General features: G+C 49.2%; 1 pseudogene; it reads left to right on the plus strand.

The window, feature by feature from the left end:
• The first annotated feature begins 332 nt into the window (after positions 1-332).
• LOC101342653 (dehydrogenase/reductase SDR family member 4-like) overlaps positions 333-6,525 on the plus strand; it is a 17,661-nt pseudogene continuing 11,468 nt past the window's right edge.

Raw genomic sequence — 6,525 nt, forward strand, 5'->3', positions numbered from 1 at the left:
CACCCCCCACCAGCCCTCAAAAAAGGACGTGACCAAGCAGATGTAGAAGAGGCTGGAGGGCGGAAACGTCTGCGGCGTCCTGCAGGAGTGCCGGCCCTGCAGGAAACCCGGCCTGAGAAGAGCACATTCCCACACTTGGCCAGGGGAGGCCAAGTCGGCGGAGGAAAGAGGGCTGCCGAGCGCAGCGGCAATGTGCCTGCAGGGGGCGCCCACGGCCACAGACGGCTCCCCTGCGCCAGGGGCCAACTCTGACCCGGACAAGCTGATCAGCCCAGGGGGCGGCGGGGAGCCAAGGAGGAGGCCCGCCCCATGCCCCGCCCCGCAGTCACTTCCCCGGTTGTGCGCGGAATCTTGTGCGGTTAGCAGGCGCCAGGCAGAAGGGCGGGCAGCTTTTGGCCTTCAGTGTCCCAGCGTGGAGGTCGGTGCGGATGGCCAGCTCCGGGATGGCTCGCCAGCACCCGCTCGTGAATAAGGTGGCCCTGGTAACGGCCTCCACCGATGGATGAGTGACCGGGGCAGAGTCTCTGAGGCCCCTGCTGCCTGGAAACTGGGAGTAGGCCCTTGCTCCTTGCCTCCCGGCGGCCTCAGCCCTTAATCTCTCACCCGCGGGGACAGAAGAAAGGAACAGTGCTCATCCTGAAGCCCCTCGCCCAAGCCAATCCCTGGCCCTAGGCGCCTCCACTGCCTGCCCTCATGTCACTGCTCCCTCTGGCACGACTCTCTCCATGCTGCCCCTTCAGTCCAGTCCTCTAGTGCTCTGGGCTGCCCCAGCCCACTAGCCCCACCTAGAGTCTGGGAAGACCAGAAACCAGAAATGCAAGAGAGCCCAGATTTCAAAAATCTTATCCATTAACTATGAAAATGTTTCAGGCACCCTATTTGGGCTCCCCCAAAAGTCTCCCAGACAACCCCTCCTTACCTAGATGGAACACAAGATCCACGGTCCAGATTTTCGTTTAGGCCTGTACATTTTTGCCTCCTGTGCCGAGCCTGATTCTCATCCCCTGCACTTGTTTCTCATTCCCACATGACTTTGCTAGATGTCCAAAAAAAAAAAAACCAAACCAACTGCCATTGATTGTGACTCATAGCGACCCCATAGGTTTCCACGGCTGTAAATTTCTACGGAAGCCGACAGCCCCATCTTTCTGTCGCAGAGCCGCTGAACCACCGACCTTTCGGATAGCAGCCCAGCGCTTTAACCACTGTGCCACCAACGCTTCTTCTTGCTAGACGCCAACTCTTCGCAAATCTAAAATACAGATGTATGCAAAAATGCTAATGGATGGCAACTGTAAATGTGTAACCTTTGTCCCCAGGGGAATATTTCCATTTTTTTTAACCGGAGACCTGCTCTTTCATGTACAGCCAAAAATGTAAATAAGGATAAAATTTTGAGAATGATGGACACTAGTAGGGGAGATATTTAGGGACAGGAGCTCCTTTGTATAATACCCTCAAATCAGGAAACTGACAGCTGCTATACCCTCAGCTTATCTCTCTCCTCAGTTTGTACAGAGTATGGGGCCTGTTACCCCTGGTGAGGCCTGTGAAAACCAAAAAAAATCAAACCCATTGCCATCAGGTTGTTTACAACTTATAGCTACCCCGTGCGTTACAGAGTAGAACTGCTCCAGAGAGTTGGCTGTTATCTTTACAGAAGCAGATCGCCAGGCCTTTCTTCTCTGATGCCTCTGGGTGGCTTCGAATTGCCAATCTTTAGGTTAGTAGTCCAGCTCAAACCGTTTGCACCACCCAGACCTGAGGCCTGCGAGAGATGATGTCAGTTCCTGGGAACCTAGGCTGAGGGGCGAGACCATAATAAAATAAGTAAAGGAGTGCCAAAAACGGGCTAAGTATGTCCATCTGCGTGGTAATGACTGGCTAATGGTAAATGTTATTAACCCTATTTTACACATAAGTAAACAGGGACGCATGGAGGTCACACAGAGGACAAGCTAGAATTCAGACTCTAGGCACTCTGACTCCAGAGCCTCAACCTCTTCACCAGTGGCCTTGACAGTCGTCGTCCCTCTCCACCCCCAGGATTGGCTTCGCCATCGCCCGGCGTCGGGTCCAGGACGGCGCCCACGTGATCGTCAGCAGCCGGAAGCAGCACAACGTGGACCAGGCGGTGGGCGAGCTGCAGGGGACGGGGCTGAGTGTGTTGGGAACCGTGTGCCACGTGGGGAGGGCAGAAGACCGGGAGCGGCTGGTGGCAATGGTAGAAGGCAGGGATATGGGCACAGAGCCAGGAGGTGACAGAGGGGAGCCAGTCTGAGGCTCCTTCCCTGCTTTTCTGTACAATATTGGTGTGATCCAACCAAGCACCGTTAACTAAAAAGTTAACAGTGGATTCTGCATACCCAAAGGGGTCTGCCAACACATTTTAATTGTGTGCCTTTCTGTTATGCCCGTATTCTAAAGTCTCAGAATCATCCCATTCCAGAGAATCAAAACCACTCTAATGCTTCAGCCCCATATCATCCCTTGGGGCGCATGCAAAAACAGATGGCCTTCCCCTCCAGTAGTTTCCAGTCTAATTGGGCAGATGAGAACGGTAAATGCAATTGCAAAATAGATATTCCTACCCATGAACTACTAAACAATCCCCAGTTCTCTATATTACAGAGTAGAGCCCATAGGAAACTACAAGAGGCAGCCCACTATGTTTCATCCAGGGACTGTCCTCTCTGTTCACTGGTTCATTAGGTGGAGTAACTTCCCATGGTCCCACAGCCAGTAAGAGATGTCACTGAGCTACACCTACTCCCTTCCTTTTTCACCTGCCTGCAGACTACCAGACATTTCCTTGTTAACGTAGGGTCAGGTCTTAGGTGCCCACGTGGACCTTAGGCTCAGAGAAAGTGTCTAAGCCATTGTCAGAGTTGGTACTTGATACCAGCCTTCAACTGCACAAGAAAACATGAACTTCAGCAAACGTCCAGCCTCAGGGCACACACTTTATTCCCCAAATTGGAAGGAGGAATCTACTCAACAATGAGAAGTACGAGATCATACTGACAGATTGAAGGTTGCATAAATTATTTGGTCAATCTTATTAGAAGAGGAAGATCTTATACAACAGTTTAGAGCAGGAGGGACTGTGGTGTGGTAGACGGCATAAGGTTATTCCATTTTTAAGGAACCGTTTGAAAAATGCTCAAATGTGTATTGGAAGGAGCCAAGTGTGAGTCCAAGAAAACTACCTTGGTTGGCATAGACTGCTAAACAGACCCTGAGATTGGGACCTTGATCCCCAGGGTGAAGGGAGCCATTTGGGAGCCTGGGCCAGTTAGTGACTAGCCAGTGAAATGTATATATGGCAACTTAGTATCAAAACCCTGGTGGGAATAAACAGCCTCTGGCTGAGCCCCACCAGATCCACTTAAGCTTTCCTGCAGCCTTGGCCCAGAAGGGCAACTTAAGCTAGATCTTGAGGAGTGGGTGGGCTCGGAGGGGGAATAGGATTCCATATGACCCTGCCAAATGAGCAGACAGCCAAGGAGGGAATGAAGGAAAGAGGGGAGCAGTGTCAGTCATCAGCAGAGAGCACAGGCTCAGGAGTACTGGTGGGAAACGGCTGGATCAGAAGGATAAGGGAGAGGGGCTTCCAGAGCCTGCCAGAAGAGTTTACACCTTCTTGTAGGAAATAATGAAGACGTGAGGTTTTGAACAAGATGAAAATGATTATTAAGGAAGAATAATTTGGCACTGGTAGGAAGGATGGAGTCCCTGGGTGGTGCAAACAGTTAACATACTCAGCTGCTAACCAAAAGATTGGAGGTTCAAGTCCACCCAGAGACACCTCACAAGAAAGGCCTAGTGATCTCCTTCCCAAAAATCAGCCACTGAAAACCCTATGGAGCACAGTTCTACTCTAACATACATGGGGTCTCCATGAGTCAGAATTGACTCGACGGCAACTGGTTAACTGGTAGGAAGGGCATATTGGCGTAGAGAAGACTCTGAGCCAAGGATGTTAGCTAGGAAGCTGATGCTATAGTACAGGACTAGAGCAGTGGTGGTAGGACCAGAACTGATATGCCCCAAACACATTTATTAGGAATCAACCAAGATTTTTCTAATCTGGTATCAAGAAATGGGAAGTAGAAGGGATGATTCCAAAATGACTCTCGGATAGTTTGTATGACCAGTGTCAGGATGGAGACTGAGAGGATGCTTGTCATCAGTTTGAGTTGTGTTCTGCAAACACCCCTCTACTGAACACCCCTCTGTACACCTGCAATAAGGAAAGCTGCAGCCTCAAGGGTGGTTAGTACCTGTGACCTCCTAATCTCTACCACAAAACTTCTCAAGGGTGCAGTGAGCAGAAACCAGATCAGCCGTTTCTCCACTTGATGATAAAACCAAAACCAAACCCACAGCCCTAGAGTAGATTATGACTCATGGCAACCCCATGTGTTACAGAGTAGAACTGCTCCATATGGTTTTCTTGGCTGTCATCTTTACCGAAGGAAGTCACTAGGGCTTTCTTCTACAGTACCACTAGGTAGGTTCAAACCGTCAACCTTTAGGTTAGTAGTTGAGCGCTTAATCATTTGTACTACCCATGATACTTTTTCTAAAAAAATGCAGCTATCAAAACAGGGTTGTATTCTTTCACGATACTTATTCCATCTGTATGCTAAACAAATAATCCGAGAAGCTGGACTATATAAAGAAGAACGGGGCCTCAGGATTGGAGGAAGACTTACTGACAACCTGCATTATGCAGATGACACAAACTTACTTGCTGAGTGAAGAGGACTTGAAGCACTTATTGATGATCAAAGACTACAGCCTTCAGTATGGATTACACGACAACATAAAGAAAACAAAAAATCCTCACAACTGGACCAATAAGCAGCATCATGATAAATGGAGAAAAGATTGAAGTTGTCAAGGATTTCATTTTACTTGGATCCACAATCAACGCCCATGGAAGCAGCAGTCAAGAAATTGAACAAGACCTCTGGCAACATGGCATTCTAGGCAGAAGCACCACACCGTCCCTCCACAGCAAAGATCTAAAAAACTAAGCCAAACAGAGAAAACAGCAACCCTGAAATCCTAAACATCAAATCAAGAGATAAAGAACTCAGCCAAGCACCAAATGGAATAAGAAACTGACAGAGAACAGAGAGCAAGGAAACATACATGCAGAGGTCCCCTATCAGCTAATGCAGCACAGAGCTGCCATCTTGGACTCCTATCAGAGACCAGCAAATAGGGGGTACAAGAAAGCAGCTTCATGGAGCTTCCAGCAGGAGACAGAACAACCAGTAAACAGTGATATACGCTTTCCCACCCCCCACCCTTCTTCATCCCCACTTGGCCTCCTCTGCTTCCCGAGGCCGCAGTCTCTAGGCCAGGAAACACCAGCTGCTTGGATTCCACCCACCCGCACTGGCCGACTCCCTGAGTGCCATTTGTTGGCTGCTGGTGTTGCTTTTTTCCACTTCTTTCAATTTCTTCCTTACCTCTCACCACCTCCCCCTCCTTTTGCTCAAATACCTGGCTCTGTGCACCATTTTTGCTTCTTCCTGAAGGCTGTGGAGCTCTGTTCGAGTGTGAAACTGCTTCCCAGTCCGTGCTGCCATGCTGGTGGGATCCCGGGGCTTTTTTGCATGTTTGTTTGTTTTCTTTTTCTTTTCTCGAGTTGGGAGCCTGTTCTGGCCGGGCGGTGCTGTGCGGCTTGGGACCTACGCCCTCAGCTTGCACAGACATGCAGAGGGATCCCTGAGAGCATTTCTTTTATTGTGTTTTTTTTTTTTTTCCCTGTTTTTTTTCGGGGGGTTCTTGTTCCTTTTTTTAAAATATGTTTTGTTTTCTTTTCCCTCTTTTTCCCTTTTTGTCTTCCTTCATTACTCAGTTTCTCATCTCTCTATACCTTCCTTCTCTTCTTGTCCCCTGGATACCGGACACTGAATACTTCTACACCTCCTAGCCAGGTGTACTTCAACACCTGGGAACAACTTCCGCAGCCTCATAGCTGCACCGGTGGGATCCCTGGGAGCTTTGCTGTTCTTTTTCCTTTCTGATTTTTATTTATTCATTCTTTTCTTTTTTTCTTCTTCTTCCGCTTTTTGTTTTTCTCCATTTCGTAGCCTCTCATCTCTCCACTCCAACAGCAAGCTCCCCTAGCACTCTTTTTTGTTTGTATGTTTTTGGCTCCTGTTCCTCTCTCCTCTCTCCCATACCCATCTTAGCTCCACACATCACAATCGCCCCCCTCCATCCTGCCTACCTGCACCGTGCGCTTAACATCACACCACCAAGCAGCACAGGCACAGCCTACCGGAACCTGCCCTGCACTGATTACCAATCCGCCCTGGTGGCTGTAGTAAGTGCCACAAACAACCCATCCCAGCAACTCCTCTTCAGCTAGACCTGCCCTGCTGTACCATATCTGAGTGGCTGACCCTGCCAATCAGAGAAGGAGATGAAAGTATCGTGCCCACAGATGAGCAAACAACAAAGAATACACAGCCTGCCTGCTCATAGCCAAAAAAAAAAAAAAAA

Source organism: Trichechus manatus, unplaced genomic scaffold (genome assembly GCF_000243295.1).
Source record: "Trichechus manatus latirostris isolate Lorelei unplaced genomic scaffold, TriManLat1.0 scaffold00305, whole genome shotgun sequence".
Lineage (NCBI taxonomy): Eukaryota > Metazoa > Chordata > Mammalia > Sirenia > Trichechidae > Trichechus > Trichechus manatus.